An 18,465-nucleotide genomic window follows, 5' to 3' on the forward strand; every position below is an offset into this window, starting at 1 on the left:
TTTTTTTTCTAATTCTCTACATAGCAAGAGCATTTGTGTCCACTACCCTAAATTCTCTGAACCATTTAATTCGGTAAGCCTTGATGCACAGGCACCAAACACTACAGAAATGCCAAGTTGTTACACTAGTTACAAGGGATAGTTTAAAAGCCTCCTAATACAAAAGTACAACCAAATAATTAATCTAGCACAAGAGAAACTTTCTGGAACATTGCAAATTGCACAGATGTAAAACCATAGCACATAAATTGCACTTTATTGATGTGTTCAAAGCATTGTTCACAAAAGAGGCAAAATTAATTTTCTCCAAAGAACATTGGCTTTTGTTTCCAGTGGTCCCTTGCAGTCTGTCCCGTTTAGCTGCAACTGCACCTAGAATTCTGCCAGCAATTGTCCACTCACTAATGCAGGTTTAGAACAGGAACCTAAAAACATGAAGCCTTTGTTAAGTATTGTCCAGCTGAAGACAGCAGCATTTCTTCAACATTTTTAAAGAGTATAAACATTCCAATTGCATCCTACAATGAGTGGAACATTCAGATGCAACCCCACACCCTTCATGTTACAGCTAGGCACTTAAAGCAAAATATAAAAGCTAATAGACAGCCAACAAAATCATACCTAGTAGTCTCATTACTGCAAATATTTTATTTTGCAATCATGTTACTTTGGTTGCAATATACTGGTTTTCAGTGCTACAGAGGGTGGCATACTAAAGTTCTCATGTTTTATCAGCTGTTTCAGGGATGCAGCCTCTGTGGGGACAAGTTACATAGCATAAATCTCTGTACTAGCACTTGAGGTGGGAACTTGCATATAAAGCACCTGAGCCCATTTTCCTCAGGTTCAGAAATCCTGAGACCCTTTGAGACCAGCAAGCTATAATATGGATATTAATGTATTATCAGATTATACATACACCAAGTTACTCATATCCCTAGGCAATCCACATAATAAAAGCACTAGTTAACAATAAATTAGTTTGAGAAGCTTTTTTAAACTTCAAAAAAATATACTATTTATTCATGCACTGTGGGTCCTTCATAAAAACTATTTTCCATTAGTTTATTGATTCCACTGCAGCCCAAATGTTAACTCATGTCATATTGGGTCAATTAAAGCTTTAAAGTACTTTTTCTCAGTTAGAAAAAACAAGACATGTGAACTACATATTATACAATCTAAAAATAATGAATTTCAATTCCACTGTGAAAAGAAATTCAACGTCTAGACATTAATTATAACTCCTTATATTACAGGTATGATAACCAGTGACTGCAGTCACAATAAAATACTATTTTACAGATGATAGATTGTAAGTGAACTTCAAAGCAAATTTAGAGGGCTTGCAAGGCATAGGAAGGGCCTCATAACATGTATGAGGAAACCATATACAATCAACATATTCATAAAGCTCATCTCTTTCTAGCATTGGTTACCTTTTTGCAATAAAAAGCCTGGAGAAGTTAAAAAATTAAATTCTAAAGCTATTCGCTTAAGAGGTACAAGCCAGTTTTTTTGAACAATATTTGATATAAAGCCTTTAGAATAGCCAAGTGATTTATACCACATTTAACTTCCAAAGATGCTAATGGTCAAGCTCAGGTAGTATGAGTACAGAAAGGTTCTCATTATTGAACAGCATTCTCAGTGAGGGCAAGTGTGTCATCATTGCTTGACTAAGGAATTCTAGTTTACACCACTACATCAAAAGGGTGTGTTTAGCTTACCAATGTGACTGGAAATGTTCAATCTTCTTACAATATTTTTCAACATAGCTTAAGAGGGGAAAAAAAAAAATGAAATTAGAAAACTAAACATTAGATATTGGGTTTACTCTCCCAAGTGACCTTTCTGTACACTAGAAGTAGAAAAGCTCACATGTTCAGAGTCTGTTAAAGCCCAGTAACCTTGCTCATACCATTACATATCCCACCACAATATGGCCTGGCTCAGTTGAGTACAATAAGACTATCATCACAGAACTAAAGCTCAGTGAGGGCAAGTTCGTCATCATTGCCAGGCCAACAACCCCCTGGTCATAAAATGGAATTCAACTTATTCCAGCAGTTTTATTGTTAACATAGCACTCTATCTAGATCAATGGTTCCCAAAGTCTTCAAGCCCCCTAACATTTCAGTTTCAGATTAGTCATGTTTGTGCATAGGTGGTTAAATCAAGATGATCAAAGCACCTGTATTCAAGCATAGCATTAAAAGCTGGACTGTTAGAAGGCCTGAACACAGGACCTAGGACAGTGTTGGCAAACATGTGACACTCCAGGTGTTGTGGAACTACAAGTCCCAGCACTCTTTGCCAATATATAGCAGCTTATTGCTAGGGTATGCTGGGACTTGTAGTTCCACAAAGTGGAGAGCCAGATGCAGGCCAACACTGACCTAGGAAACAGATCTAGACAACAGGACAGTTACCATTAAAGAAAGACATATCACTGTACATAAGGAACATCTGTCACTTATTTTTGTAGTCCTAACTACAAGAACATGCATTCTTAGCCACCTACTAGGCACCATTTTCCAAAAAAACAAAAAAATACCCTGCTGCAACTTTACAATGGATCCATTCGTCATTGAAAGTCCCCCAGCAATTAGTTCCCTCTTAAACAGGACCCCTATAGTTGGTTGGGGAAACACATGCAACTGGATATCATCTTTAAACAGGTAGAGGCAAAATGCTTACTTGTAGGTCGCACCATGTAGATCAAACTGTAGGACCTGCACTTCTATAATTCCATTTTCAGACAGATTTGTTTGTTTTGAACCCTAGAGAAAATAAGATAGTTTAGCCAAATAGAAAACTCAAGTGAAAAAGACTGATTAACAATGGATATACTCGTAGTATCCATAGCACCGCACCACCACTCAAAATTAATTTGGAATTATTTGGCACACAGGACAACAAAGAGTTATCGCTAGTGGAATATCAAATCACATGAGCTAGATTAATCCCACAATATTTGTGGAAACATTTAGCAACTGCCAAGTCAGATTATTCCGCATTACCATACGGTTAATACGTTGCCCCATGGTAGATATTCACAGAAATAGAACCAAGCATATGCTTCACCACTTATTAGCAGGGATAGGAGCCGTCATTCCCGCAAAAGAATGCATCCGAATTCAGCGTGACAGCAATATCCCGGTTCTGCATTCTGCACCGCGCCCTTCATATGTGTGCAATGATAACTGCTAAACATCTACCACAGAGAGGGCCTGACATGCTGACAAACGTAAAATTTTACTGCAGAAAATATTCCTATGGAAAACGTACTCATCCTGCTCCCAGTGAGAAGAAGGCTGCGTGCTTGCTGCCCCGGTGAAAGGCCGATGTCGCCGGATTGCACAAAGCCCTAGAACGACCTTGTAACTCCATGCTGGTGGAAAGAGGCCGCCTAAGCGTTAAAAGAGCCTTATATTTACTACATGACGTAACATAGTGCGATTTAATTGGCTAAAAACGTAAACGCGAACTGGAGGATGCTGGGATATGTAGTCTTCGGTGTTCAGGAAGTGCTGAAAGGTGGTTAATGAATGATTTAGATTTGTTTTGTAATCATCCTAGACTGGTAGCGGTTTTGGAAGGTTTGCTATGTTCCAAAGCTTGTAAATAAATTTTTACTCACAGATTTAGAAAAATGTACCAATCATAATTGCATATGTTCTTAATTTCCTGGGACATTACTAAATGTTAAAGTTTTGTACCTGGATTTTTTCCCATTTTTTTTAAAAAAAATTCGACTGTATCACACAAGCCATTTGATTCTGTATACCGAGTGCAATTATTATCTTTTTTTAAACCTTTTTCTTTTATAAGTTCATATTTTATAAATAGCTTTTAAAATGCAAAAAATTATGTTATAACCAAGTTCGATGAGTATTGTAGTCTACCGAGGTCTGCTAACTGCTCTGCAAGTAGATTGCTTGAATGCATCTGATCATTAGCAAAGTGTCTATGGAAATTCTTTTAAAATATTGGTAACTGTGGCACGTTTGAATAGTGAATTTATTGATGCAGGTTTAGGTTATTTCACAGCTTTTAGTATTGTTACTGAAAAGGTTAATTACATCCGTGTTAACACTTGGGGGTATATTTACTAAACTGCAGGTTTGCAAAAGGGGAAATGTTGCCTATAGCAACCACTCAGATTCTAGCTGTCATTTTGTAGAATGTGTTAAATAAATGATAACTAGAATCTGGTGGGTTGCTATAGGCAACATCTCCACTTTTTAAACCCACAGCTTAGTGAATATACTCCCTAGACTCATTATTGTAAAACTGAATGAAAGTCTCTTAAAAACTTTAGTATAAAACAAATTAAATGACTTTTAACTAACTTGCTATATATAATATCAACTTTGACAGGTATGAAACAAATAATTTCAGAGTATAAAGTATTTTGGTTTGCTATATTTTTACACTAGCATGCAAAAGTTTGGAATCACTAAGAAAATTCTTGGGTTTTGAAAGAATGTATACTTTTTTAATCAAAGTTCCATTAAATTGATTTAAAACTATCGTTAAGATATTACTAATGTTGTAAATGACTATTACTGATTGAAATTACTAATTTATTATTCACATATCGTCATCACCATTTATTTATATAGCGCCACTGATTCCCCAGCGCTGTACAGAGAACTCATTCACATCAGTCCCTGCCCCATTGGAGCTTACAGTCTAAATTCCCTAACACACACACAGACAGACTAGGGTCAATTATTTGATAAGAGCCAATTAACCTACTAGTATGTTTTTTGGAGTGTGGGAGGAAACTGGAGGTTTTGTAAGTGAGGGTAAGGAGCTTGAACTGAATTCTGAAACGGATAGGGAGCCAATGAAGGGATTTACACAGAGGAGAAATGGAAGAGGTGCGGTGGGAGAGGAAGAGGAACCTAGCCGCAGCATTCTGTATGGATTGAAGGACAGAAGTGCGAGAGCAAGGAAGGTCAATGAGAAGGAGGTTGCGATAGTCAAGACGAGAAATGAGTGAATGGACTAGGATTTTGGTTGCGTCCTGAGAGAGGAAGGGATGAATTTTTGTAATGTTACAGAGACAGAAGTGGCAGAATTTGGCAAGGGACTGGATAAGTGGGGTAAAGCTGAGGGCTGAGTCAAGGGTGAATCCAAGGCAACAGGCTTGGGTGACAGGAGAAAGAGTGATGTTGTCAAACAAGAGGGAGATATTGGGAGGAATAGCAACATTGGCAGGAGGAAAAATGATGAGCTCGGATTTGGAGATGTTGAATTTCAGGAAGCGCTATAATATCCAGGTAGTTACAGCAGAAAGACAGCTAGATACCTGGGTTAGGACGGCGGGAGAGAGGTCAGGGGAGGAAAGATAGATTTGTGTGTCATCAGCATAGCAGTGGTATTGAAGGCCAAATGATTGAATGAGTTTACCAAGAGATGTGGTGTTGTGAGAGAAGAGAAGAGGGTCAAGGACAGAGCCTTGTGGGACCCCAATAGAAAGGGGAAGAGGGGGAGGAAGAGTCAGAAGCAGACACGCTAAAAGAGTGGCCAGAGAGGTAGAAAGCAAACCAGGAGAGAGCTGTTGCGCATAGACCTAGGGAGTGAAAGGTGGTGAAGAAAAGAGAATGATCAATGGTGTCAAAAGCAGCAGAGGGGTTGAGTACAAGAAGGGAGAAGTGACCATTGGACTTAGCTGAGAGTAAGTCATTTGTTACTTTAGCGAGGGCAGTTTCAGTTGAGTGAAGGGGATGAAAGCTAGACTGGATAGGATCAAAAGGAGAGTTGGAAGAGAGAAAGTGGGTCAGATGATTGAAGACAAGTCGTTCGAGAATTTTAGAAGCAAAGGGAAATAGAGATATGGGGCGATAGTTGGAGAGAGAGGATGGGTCAAGGAAAGATTTCTTGAAAAAGGAGAGATGAGAGCATGCTTGAAGGCCGATGAGAGGATACCAGTGGAGAGAGAGAAGATAAAGTGGTGAGCAAAGTTACAACAGGCATTGGTAGAGAGGGAGCGGAGGAACTTGGAGGAGACAAGATCGAGAGGACAGGTTGTAGAAGAAGCAGAGGAGAGAAGAGAGAGGATCTCAGGCACAATTTCAGGAGAGTAGGAGCCAAGAGTGGCAGAGTAAGTGATAGAGAGGACAGGTGGGGGGGGGAGGAAAGTCTGAAGAGAACATATATCATTGTGGATAGAGTCAATTTTATCTTTGAAGTAGGTGGCAAAGTCAAAAGTGATGGTCGAGTAGGGAGGAGGTGGGGGAGGACACAGTAGAGAATTAAGAGAGAATTTGGTAGCAAAGAGGCGTTGGAGTTTTTTGGACAGGAAAGAGATGAGGGGTTTGTTTGGAAAGAGATGGCAGACTAGTAGTAGGAAAGGATGACATTATAGTGAGTGAAGTCAGCAATGGAGCGGGATTTCCTCCATTGGCGTTTAGAGGAGCGGGAGCACTTTTGGAGGAGACAAGTTAGAGGGGAGTGCCAGGGTTGGGGTTTAGATTGGCGGAGACGTAGTGGGGTGGCAGAGGCTACAGTTTCAAGGGCAACAGAGAGCGTATAGTAGTAAAGAGAGATAGCCGCGTTGGGACATGATAGGGAAGAAATGGGAGCAAGTAAGGGTTCGAGGGATGATACAAAGATGATGGGGTCAATGCTGTTGATGGGACGCAGTGTGCAAGCAACTTTGGGTGGGAGAGGTGCGGCAAGGGTTAAAGAAAAGGAGATTGTCATCAGAGAGGAGGAAGACAAAATTGGAGAAGTTAGAGATGTCACAGAGATGGGAGAACACTATGTCCAGAGAGTGACTATCACGGTGGGTGGCAGAAGTTGTCTATTGAGAGAGGCCTTGGGTGGAAGTGAGAGTGAGGAATTTAGAGGCAGCAGTAGTAATAGGAGAGTCGGTAGGGATGTTAAAATCCCCAATGATAATAATGGGAAGATCAGAAGAGAGGAAATGGGGAAGCCAGGCGGCAAAGAAATTAAGAGGATGGTCCAGGGGAACGATAGATGACTGCAGAACGAAGGTGGAGAGAGGAGAAGAGGTGGATGGAGTGAACTTCAAAGGAAGAGAAGGAGAGGGAGGGTTCAGGGGGAATAACACTGAAGGTGTAGCCAGGAGACAATAGGACACCTACGCCACCTCCTTGGTGGTCTCCAGTACGGGGAGTGTGGGAGAAGGGGAGCCCTCCGTGGGAGAGTGCAGCAGACGAAGCAGTATCAGAAGGGGAGATCCACGTTTCTGTAAGAGCCAGGAGACCAAAATAATGGGAGAGGAAAAGGTCATGAAGGGGAGTGGGTTTGTTGCACACAGATCTTTTGAGAGTTGCAAAGAAATATTTGAAATGGGCAAATAGGAAAAAAGGTTAACATGAGCAAAAGACCACAATAATTGGATGGTGGATGACTAGAAAATAGTACTATGGAGAGGTGAGTCTAAGTTGAGGTGTCTGGCTAGAAGAGGAGAACATATGCAAGACAAATTAAGCAAATTAAGTTGAGCAAATTAAATGATGCAGGAGGAGTGCTTGATGCCTTCTGTAAAGCATGGCGGAGCATGCAGCAGCCGGCAAAAGCACCAGATCTCAACCCTATTGAGCTTTTGTTGGATGAGCTTGACCGTAAGGTCAGGGAAAATACCCTAAAAGCCACCTCTGGGAAAATCTACAGAAGTCATCGGATTTCATCTAAATATCTCCAAAAACTGACAGCCAAAATGCTAAATGTCTGCAAAGCTGTAATTGCTCCAAATGGAGGATTCTTTGATGCATGTAAAGTTTGATAAATTGATTTTTATCTCATATAACTGATAAACAGTTATATGAGATAAAAATAATAAGTTATGATATTGTCAATGTATTGACAATAATTTCAGGTCAATTTAATGGTGATTTAATTAAAAAAAGTAAATTCTTTCAAAAACCAAGTAATTTCTTAGTGATACCTATTAAAATAATTTTATAGTTTTCAAATAAGCATTGCTCAAGCGATTGTATTGTGTTTCCAAAGCACAAAGTAATTTATTTTAGCAGATGTAAAATTTAACAATTCAATACATGATTTTAATACAGTACAGCCAATACTAAAAGATACATAAATACTGCGCACCCACTGGTACCATTGGACAGTATTTCACTCCAGAATACTGTGGTCAGAAGAGACTGAGGCCAGTGCCAGTGAGAGCTGTTATTATATACACTCAGTGTTATAGTAAGAACAATGCAGATGGTGTGGCTTGCTTCTATTGGTTCAGGTATCAGGAAGGTCCAGAGTGTGGCAGGTCATAGGCCAGTTCAAACCAAAATATCCAAAGGTGGGGGTCATCTCTCCAGGGGTTGTGCTCTGACTTTTCCCGCCAAGACTCCAGTTTCAACTAGTCTATTAGCATTTTATAGTCAGTATCACTTTAAGTATTCATTCCCTAACATCACTAACTAGAGTATGCAATGTGCGATCTCTTTGGCGAATGAACCGGACAACTGCTGATGAATAGGGGATTAAAATGATACCAGACATGACACATTTCCTATAACCTGAACCTTAAATAACACTAAAGTGTATATATAATCATAATATATAAACTAATAATAAACTAAATACTATCTGCTCATAAATCACTGTGGAATGGAATCAATATAGATATGAAATATATAAATAACGAAATGTTAGAGTGCGTGTGTGTGCGTGCGCATTTTACTGTGCGATCGCGCTATGCGACGTGTTGCGTGGCATACTGATCGCAATCGCATATTAACCAATATACTTTCGTTCATCCAATTATACGACTTCGACATACCAAACTTACACACTAGTGTATATTATACTTTTTTATAATAAAAAGATAATTCTTATCACTTACTATATTGACTACTGGGCATATATTTACTAAACTGTGTGTTTGAAAAAGTGGAGATGTTGCCTATAGCAACCAATGAGATTCCAGCTGTTATTTTGTATAATGTACTAAATAAATGATACATAGAATCTGATTCGTTGCTATAGGCAACATCTCCACTTTTTCAAACCCGCAGTTTAGTAAATATACCCCCTAGTGTTTTTCCACCACATTACCCATTGTCACCAAGAAAATCTCCCATACCTGTTTTCATTTTCTTTACTAATGTTAAAAAAAACACTACTAAAAACATAATTTTTAACGCTAGTAAATACATGGCCTTACAAATGTGATTTTAGTGGTCTCGTCTAGGAGGAGAGAAGGAGAATCAGGTTAGGTAAGAAAGTAATAAGTCTACGTATGGTTATCACATTAACCATATAAATCTGTTTCTGACCTATCAGTAACATTGACAGTCCCATTTTTACTGGCAAGGATAGTAGAATATGTGTAAGGAGAGTATCCTAATTCATAGGCCTACAGCATGCTGTGACTTTTACAATATAAATTGCAGTACAACCAAGGATGAGTTTCAGGGGTGCAAATGCATTTTTTTTGCATGCCGGGAAATATCTCTGGTTTTGCTTCCAGTGCCTAAATAATGGACAGCTTCATTTTTACAGTGAGATCATATAAGACACACCCCATTCCCAACTTTAAATTATTCCACACTTTTACATTTTTTCCACCCATGCAGCGCAACATGGTTTTGAAAAGGTGCAAAATTACTCCCCTAGCTGGATTTATTCCTAACTCTAAATGAAGCCCAGTGAGCGGAGGTCCTATTGGCAAAACACCATTAAGCATCTTTGATAACATATTATAAAAGGTAGAGTTCTCCTTAATTCTAATGATAGTCCTTGTTGTTAAACTGCTAGTATAACTAACTGTCAAATATTCCAGGTGAAATCTGTTTAGCATAGTTAATATTGTAAAGGTTTGGATAATTATTTAACATGAGCTGCTGGAGACCATACATACTTAGCAAATCACTGGGGACCTCTGTGCATAGTGTGATTGTATGTGACTTGATTATGTGAGGTACATATCTAATACTGTCTCCCTCTCAGGGGCAAACGCAGGATTCGAGGAGGGGGATTTCCACGCCACGATACAAGTAGGTGTGTCCAGTATGTGTAGGGGCATGGCTACAAACACACACCGTGTCAAACACACAGATATGTAAACTTTCCCATACACAGACAAGCACAGACACACACATACATACATAAACACATAGGATCAAACACACAGACATGTAAATTGTCATATACACAGATAAGCACAGACACACACACAAACACACAGATATGTAAGCTGTCACATACACACATACATAAACACACAGGATCAAACACACAGACATGTAAGCTGTCATATACACAGATAATCACAGACACACACATACACAAACACAGGATCAAACACACAGACATGTAAGCTAAGACACACACATATACACAAACACAAAGTATCAAAAACACAGACTTGTAAGCTGTCATATACACAGACTCACACACATACACACATTGTTACCTTCTTCTTTTGCTGCCTCCTGCATAAAACCCATGCTGGCCGTGTGGGAGGAAGAGGCAGTGCCAAACTGCCGGCAGAGAGCTGTGCTCACACAGCAGGGGACTGACTGGGAGACGATCGCAAACTACAAGCAGTAGTGGCTGATCCTGGGAGAGGGGCCAGCCACTGTAAGCATACGGCACCCCAGGTAGGACAGGGGTTTCTGGGGACTAGGAAGCCCCCCCTGGGTGCGCGACTGCCTCTTTAGCCTAGGGGGTAAATGTATCAAGGTCCGATTTTTTCAGCGTGTTAAAATCGCAGGTCATAACCCGCGATTTTAATCCTTATCTAGCTGCGAGATTAGTAAACACATCACTGTTAAACTGCCTGTCACATAGCCAGAGATCCAGTCAGCTGTCAAAACTGTAAAAAATAGATAAAAGTTAAAAAAAAAGCATGGAGTACCCCCTCTATTCACTATTAGCCCTAGTGCTGCCAGCCTACTGCTGGTTATGCATAAATCAGGGAAAATTTTTCAATGGGGTCACTTGTGTGTTGGCATTTGTGGTTCTCCAAGTGCCAACATGCCCTGGCTGCCATGGGTATGCTGGTGCTTGTAGGTATACAAGTATCGCAGGAAGCCGATCTCCCCTGCTGCACACATATGACTGATATCTATGTGTATCGCAAAAGCACTCTGAAAGTAAGCAAATAAATTTGAAAATAAATAAATAAATTAAAGCATTAATGTAGGTGTGTGTATTGGTGTTATGTAATGGTGTAATCAAGTGTACCCAGGCTGTTAGTTAATTCTCCTGGATCTCTCTGCTGCATTTGACACTGTTGACATTCTCTCTTCATACAAACGCTACAATCTCTAGGGGCCTGTTTAAGGATTAAGGATCTTAAATGAAGAGGTATTTTATTTCAGTCTCCTGGACAAAACCATGTTACAATGCAAGGGCTGCAATTTAGATTTTGTTTTGCACATAAGTTAAATACTGACTGTTTTTTCATGTAGCACACAAATATCAACTTTGACTTTCAGTATACAAATAAGCTATCAAGTATTTGTGTGCTACATGAAAAAAACAGTCAGTACTTAACTTATGTGCAAAACAAAATCTAATTTGCACCCCTTGCATTGTAACATGGTTTTGTCCAGGAGACTGAAATAAGAAGTTTCTCAAGTTAAGATCCTTAATGAATCAGGCCCTAGGTCTTGAAGGCACTGTCCTATCCTGGTTTCCATCCTACCTATTTAATCTCTCTTTCAGTGTTAATTTCTCTGGATCCACCTCTGCTCCACTTCCTTTATCAGTTGGAGTACCACAAGGCTCAGTCCTAGGTCCTCTGCTGTTGTCTATCTACACCACTTCTCTTGGAAAACTAATAAGCTCCTTTGGATTTCAGTATCATCTCTATGCGGATGATACACAAATCTATCTATCCTCTCCTGATCTTTCACCATCTGTGTTGTCTCACAATAATGACTGTCTTCCTGCCATTTCATCTTGGATGTCTTCTCGCCAACTCAAATTCAATCTTTGAAAAACTGAATTAATAATATTCCCACCCAAAAACAGAAGCTTCCTGCCTGACATTTCTATTTCTATTGATAACGTGACCAAAAATCCCATCCCACAAGCTCGCTGCCTAGGTGTAATCCTTGACTCACAACTATCATTTACTCCCCACATCGACTCTATATCTAAATAATGTCACACAAGTCACTGCAAAAACCTTAATTCATGCACTCATCATCACCCGCATTGACTATTGCAATTCTCTCCTTAATGGTCTTCCCAAAGTCAGACTTGAACACCTACAATCTAATTTTTGCACGCAGCAGCTAGATTTATTTTCCTTGCAAACCGTTCTTCCTCTGCTGAGCCACTCTTTCAGTCTCTACATTGGTTGCCTGTATTTAAACAAATCCAATATAAAATTCTTCTACTAACATACAAGGCCGTCAACAATATTGCACTGACATACATCACATCAGTCCCTACCCCATTGGAGCTTACAGTCTAAATTCCCTAATATAGACACACACTCACATACAGATAGACAGACAGACAGAGAGAGAGAGAGACTAGGGTCAATTTTGATAGCAGCCAATTAACCTACCAGTATGTTTTTGGAGTGTGGGAGGAAACCGGAGCACCCGGAGGAAACCCAAACAAACACAGAGAGAACATACAAACTTCACACAGATAAGGCCATGGTCGGGAATCGAACTCATGACCACAGTGCTGCGAGGCAGAAGTGCTAACCACTAGGCCACTGTGCTGCCCAACCACCGTCTTAATCTCCCTAGGTTACCCTATTACCACCCTCTACACAGCTAACATAAGACAAGAACCCTCTGACCAACATTGCTGTGTGACTGATCACACAGCCCACTCAATACTTTTACCTTTGCATTCTAGCTGGTCCAGTGTGCTATATGATGTAGCACATGCCCTTGTGTTTGTTTCACACTCCCATTGTCGCATAGATTATAAGCTTGTGAGCAGGGTTCTCTTACTTCTCTGTCTGTGCAGTATTGTTTTATTACTGTTTGTTCCCAATTGTAAACCGCTACGGAATTTGCTGGCACTATATAAATAAATGATGATGATGATATTGTTATATATGTTTTAGCTCATAAATATATTAGCTGTGCACTTTATATATATATGTATTGGGTAAAAAAAATTAAACTTTATTTATAAATGCAGCATTTACAACAATAGAATCTATTAACATACTTGAAGTTTTACTAAAAGGAGGGGAAATGTATATATATAGAATATAATATAAGTACAGGTCTTAACCACAATGTTTCATTACTGTAAAAAGCAGATATTAAGAATAACAACAAGATCAGCAAGAACACATCGGTCTAAAAGTCCCTTTTGAAATAAAGAACTTATAGAAAATAAACAACTTAAAATAAAGAAAATCCAAGATATAAGTTCAGGTTTTACATTTATACCACTTTCATACTGCTGCCACTGCAATATCCCGGGTTTTTCAAGCCGGGTTTTTGCAGGGTCTCGGAGCGTCCCAGCTCAGAAACACCATTCATACTGCACCTCGGACCCGGGAATTTCCCGGGTTGACCCCATTCATTCTGCACAAGTCTGTGCCCTGGCATTTTGTGGGAGTCATCACCAGAGCAGTTTTCATTGGGTGAAAAATGGTGATGTCATTGAAAGGTGACTGGTTTTTTGACGCATAAAGATGATGCAAAAGTGGGTGGTGATTGTTTACCACATTACTTTTCATCATGGCCGACGACTCACTTTTGTGTAGCCCAGAGTTCATGTTTACTAGTGTGTTTTTGCTGTTTTATGCAGCAAATGAGAGTTTGCTGCAGCTGCTGACACTGTGCACTCTTGCACAGTCCCAGTTTAGGAGGAGGAAGGCGAAGTTTATGGCACAACAGAAGAAAACTCTGTGTCTGTATATGTGCAGGAGGAGAGCTTTTCTCAGGGCCAGCATTGCCTCAATTTTGACCGAACCATGCGTGCCAGAGAGCGTAGCCACGGAGAAGCTTTCTGGTCTACTGTGGAAGCGTTTGAGGAACAGCAGTGGATGCAACACTTCAGAATGTCACGTGGGACATTTAACTATGTGGTGGACCTTATTACCCCAGCACTTTCCAGGAAGGCCACTAACTTTGGGAAACCTATTCCACCATGTAGGCGCCTTTCTATTGTATTGTGGTGGTATGCTATCCCTGGAGAATACCGGACAATCTCCTGCTTGTTTGGAGTGGGGATATCCATGGTGTGCACTCTAGTGCATGAAGTCACCACGGATACATTGCTGGAAGCCCTGTATCATCGCTTCATCTCCTTACCGCAAGGTCAGCGCCTGGATGATACAATTGCAGGATTCCTGAAGCGTGGGTTTCCACAGTGTGCTGGAGCCATAGACGGGACACACATCCCCATCATTGCCCCCACAGACAAACATGCGGATTACTACAACCGCAAAGGCTGGAATTCCATCATTCTGCAGGCTGTGGTTGACCACAACTATTGGTAAGTATTTTTTATGGTTTTTTTTATGTGACTGTGCCATGTGTAATGCGTATTGTAAAACATTGCTACATGTATTTTTTTATGTCAGTTTCACAGATGTTTTCATCGGCTGGCCTGGACGTTCCCATGACGCCAGAGTTCTAGCAAATTCAGACCTTTACCAAATTGCCGAGGAAAGACAAGATGGCTGGCTGTTCCCTAGAGAGGTAAATATAGGTGAAATGTTGTATGATGTTTTTGTAATTGAAGCTTATATACTATTGTTTGCTATCAATATTGTATGTATTTACTGCCCCTTTTTAAATATAGATGTAACACTTGCAAAATGCATTTTCACCATATAGTACCAAGTGTACTGCGTTATGTGACCAATATTTTTAACATGGTGACGTGAAACTGCATGTTTTTATTTATAGAAATCTACGTTTGTTGATGGTGTGGAGATACCGGTACACATCATTGGGGATGCTGCTTACCCTTTGAGGCGCTGGCTGATGAAGGGGTTCACTCAGCAACATCACCTGTCTCAGGAACAGATCCGGTTTACACATACCCTCAGCTCGGTTCGGATGGTCGTGGAAAATGCTTTTGGGCGCTTGAAAGGACGTTGGCGCTGTCTATTGAAGCGCATTGACATTGACACCAAGCTTGTGCCCCACGTGGTTGCTGCTTGCTGTATTTTACATAACATTTGCGAAATACAAAAAGAGCAATTTCTACCTGAGTGGAATGTGCAGGAATCTGAAATGCCAGTGCTGTCAGTGGACTCCAGTACTTTTGAAGGAGAGCGCACCAATAACTCTGCTGAACTTATTAGGACCACCCTCACTGTCAATTTGACCTCACTTGTTTGAATGTACCACACAAATGTAAAATTAAAAAAAACATGTTTATTTCACATATTGTATTTTCTTTTGTACATATTTCCTCATATGTCTCTTCACAAAAAAATATAAAATGACACAATATGCTTACTTGCATGTAGAAAAAAAAAATATATACACATGTAGTAAACCGAAGACACAAATGTGCCCAAACAGTAAGTGCAAATTTGCTTTTCACGTTATATGTGAAGCTAACGGTGTGATTCCAGATCACACGTAACATACATGATAACAATTAACTGTGAAACATTTGACCATAAAACATGATTATTACAATTGCCTATATTGTGGCATTTCTGGTTGTGGAGTGGTTTGGTTACCCGGTGGGTATTCTATGTTGGGGTTACCCATAGGTTGAGCATGTTGTGTATTCTGTACCGGGTTTGGAGGGTTATTGTTGCCTAACATGGGTTGCCCCCGCTGGTACATAGGATAAAGTCCGTCATAATAGTAAGGACTTGGAGGAGGTGCCTGCACCCGTGAGAGGAGTCTGTCCATGAATCCCATAATACACTCACGATTTTCGCGTAACACGCGTTCCTGCATGTTCATGATTTGCATGAGGAAAAAGTCCTGGAGTTCCCGCTCATTGTCCATGAAACGCTGCAGTTGTGTATTCTCGTGTTCCCTCATGGTGCTGTCCATCTCCCGCAGTTGATCCATCATGACAGTTGTCATTGTTTTAGTTGCTTGCTCCATTTTGTTGGGCCTTTTGCGTTTTTTAGGAACGTTGTAAACTGTACGTAGAAAAAAACACAGTAAAACATACATTAGAATATATAATGTGGCAGAACAAAAAAGCAGTATTGTAAGCTGATATGTGCTTGAGGCCTCCTCCCTCTTGCCCAGTAGTTTTGCACTGCAACATATGCGTGTTAATGTTTTAATACTTTGGAGTGTATTATATTTGACTTTTGGGCTTTTTGTTGACATAGTTCTCTTTTTTAAGTTATGTAGATACCGTATATACTCGAGTATAAGTCGACCCGAATATAAGCCGAGGCACCTAATTTTACTACATAAAACTGGGAAAACTTATTGACTCGAGTATAAGCCTAGGGTGGAAAAGAGCGCTAAATTAAAAACCTAAATGAAAATGATAGGTTCAATCTATGAAATCATTTCTAGCTAGATGACAAGGAACATTCATAAATGATTATGAAATCATTGGGTACAAACTAACTTAAATAAAGGGGTAGGGATATAAATGGAGAGAGAGAGAGAGAGAGAGAGAGAGAGAGAGGCTTTCAATGCATACTGTGCATATGATGCGTTTTTATAGAATATCTTAGCAGCATACAGTTGTTCTATGATAGCAATATCTAGTGTCTCCAAACCTATGTCCGCTTCCACCTGTAGTCAGGAATAACGGCATAGCCGCATCTTTTGGACACTGCCTTCTCCATTCATCTGTCTTGATCTCAGCAGCGGCAGCTCACTATACTGATGTTCCCCACGGCTGACAGACAGGCAGAGAATCCTGTCCGGCCGCTCTGATTGTTTTAACACAATCAGCGCAGCCGAACTGCATTATCTGCTTACCTGTCAGCCGCCGGGAGGGAACATCAGTATAGTGAGCTGCCGCTGCTGAGATCAAGACAGATGAATGGAGAAGGCAGTGTCCAAAAGATGCCGCTATGCCGTTATTCCTGACTACAGGTGGAAGCGGACATAGGGTGAGATTTTTTGTTACCTACCCGGCAGTGGAACGCATATGCGTTCCAACAACAGGAAGTTCGGCATTTGGAACGCAAGTTTGCGTTCCAAATGCCGAACTTCCTGTTGTTGGAACGCATATGCAGAAGTTGACAGCCAGGGACCGGACACCAGGTAAGTTCACCCGTGTATAAGCCGAGTGCCCTTTTTCAGCATACAAAAGTATGCTGAAAAACTCGGCTTATACACGAGTATATACGGTATATTGGTATTTGGTTTGCATTTCGGTTGATATACTTCTATTTTTTTGCCAGTTATGTTCAAACATTTTTTTTTTTTTTTTTTAAAGTTATGTAGATATATTTATTGGTATTTGGCATGCATTTCGGTTGATATAGTCACTGTTTTTGGCACTTTTGTTTACACAGTTCTTTTTTTTTCTTCAATTATGTAGATATATATGTATGTGTATATAGTTGGTTATTATGTGAGATTATTAAAGATACTTACTGTTGGAGCGTAAACTAGGACCTAGCGTAGACTTTGACACCGGCACTGGTTCTGGCTGCGTTTCTTGCGAAGTCTCTGTAACGATTTGCGCAGCAGGGAATGGCTGTGATTCATTCAATTCCTCCCAAGAAATGTTGGTGTCATCTGTTGTGGCAGAGCACTCCAGTTCTGGGGTGTCTTCAATAGAATTTTCTATTATTATCGTTGCGGTCTCGCTTGTCTGTGTGCTCTCTGGTGGTGTTGGTATAGCCGCATCCACATTGCTAGAAGATGACAGTGCAATTGGATTTGTCAGAGGAGAATGTCCAAAGACCATATTGCACTGGTCATAAAAGGGCCAGTCCATTCTTTCAGCGCCACTTTTGCGCCTGTGTACTGCTTCTTCAGGGACTTTAATTTGTTCAGGACTTGTTGCTGTGTCCTCTTTATGCCACGTTGTGTGAGTATTTTGGCGATGTTGTAGTACACTGTGGCATCCTTCACAGTCCCAGTCACTTGCCTTCTAATTTCTTCCTCCCCTCTGACATTCAGCAGCTCACGCACCTCTTCCTCCATCCAGTGTGTCATTATTGCTGTAAATAAACACTGTTTTTGTGAACTAATAAAAGCAATTTTCTCCCTAAAAAAACGTTTCTGCTTCAGCTTGATGTTAAGTACACCATCCACCATCACTCCTAAAAAGCTTCTACAATCTTCCACGGGCTTCCAACGATGACATCATCCTCCAGAGACAGGCAGACAGCCAATCAGCATGTTTTATGTGCAACCCGGGTTGAAAAACCCGGGTTGCACTATTCATAGTGCAGGCAACCCGGGTCCGACCCGGGAATTACCCCTCGATAAATCCTGGGTTGAAGACCCGGGTTTTTAGACCCGGGATTTTGGACTTGTACCATTCATACTGCACCAAGACCCGGGTAGTTTGAGCTCGCCCCGGCAAAAACCCGGGATTTTGGTGCAGTATGAATGGGGTATTAGTTATATATGG

The 18,465-nt window shown here is 40.4% G+C and overlaps 1 protein-coding gene, 1 long non-coding RNA gene and 2 other non-coding genes across 4 annotated transcripts in view; 1 reads left to right on the top strand and 3 right to left on the bottom strand.

Annotated features, from left to right (window-relative positions):
* Positions 1–229: 229 nt before the first annotated feature.
* On the bottom strand, positions 230–3,424 carry LOC142138683 (uncharacterized). The gene is made up of 4 exons (XR_012688090.1): positions 3,292–3,424; positions 2,701–2,783; positions 1,731–1,778; positions 230–425 (listed from the first exon to the last, which is right to left on the bottom strand). It is a non-coding gene; the product is annotated as an uncharacterized LOC142138683 (long non-coding RNA).
* On the bottom strand, positions 1,596–1,679 carry LOC142141843 (small nucleolar RNA SNORD103/SNORD85). Its single transcript, XR_012688879.1, has one exon. It is a non-coding gene; the product is annotated as a small nucleolar RNA SNORD103/SNORD85 (small nucleolar RNA).
* LOC142141844 (small nucleolar RNA SNORD103/SNORD85) lies at positions 1,947–2,024 on the bottom strand. The gene has a single exon (XR_012688880.1). It is a non-coding gene; the product is annotated as a small nucleolar RNA SNORD103/SNORD85 (small nucleolar RNA).
* The window catches only part of LOC142138682 (large ribosomal subunit protein eL31-like), a 43,776-nt gene continuing 28,702 nt past the window's right edge, over positions 3,392–18,465 (top strand). Inside the window, exon 1 of the mRNA XM_075195529.1 lies at positions 3,392–3,602. The gene's annotated coding sequence lies outside the window, so the exon portion shown is untranslated. The remainder of the gene's footprint in view (positions 3,603–18,465) is intronic.

This window comes from Mixophyes fleayi, chromosome 2 (genome assembly GCF_038048845.1).
Source record: "Mixophyes fleayi isolate aMixFle1 chromosome 2, aMixFle1.hap1, whole genome shotgun sequence".
NCBI classification, from domain to species: Eukaryota; Metazoa; Chordata; class Amphibia; order Anura; family Limnodynastidae; genus Mixophyes; species Mixophyes fleayi.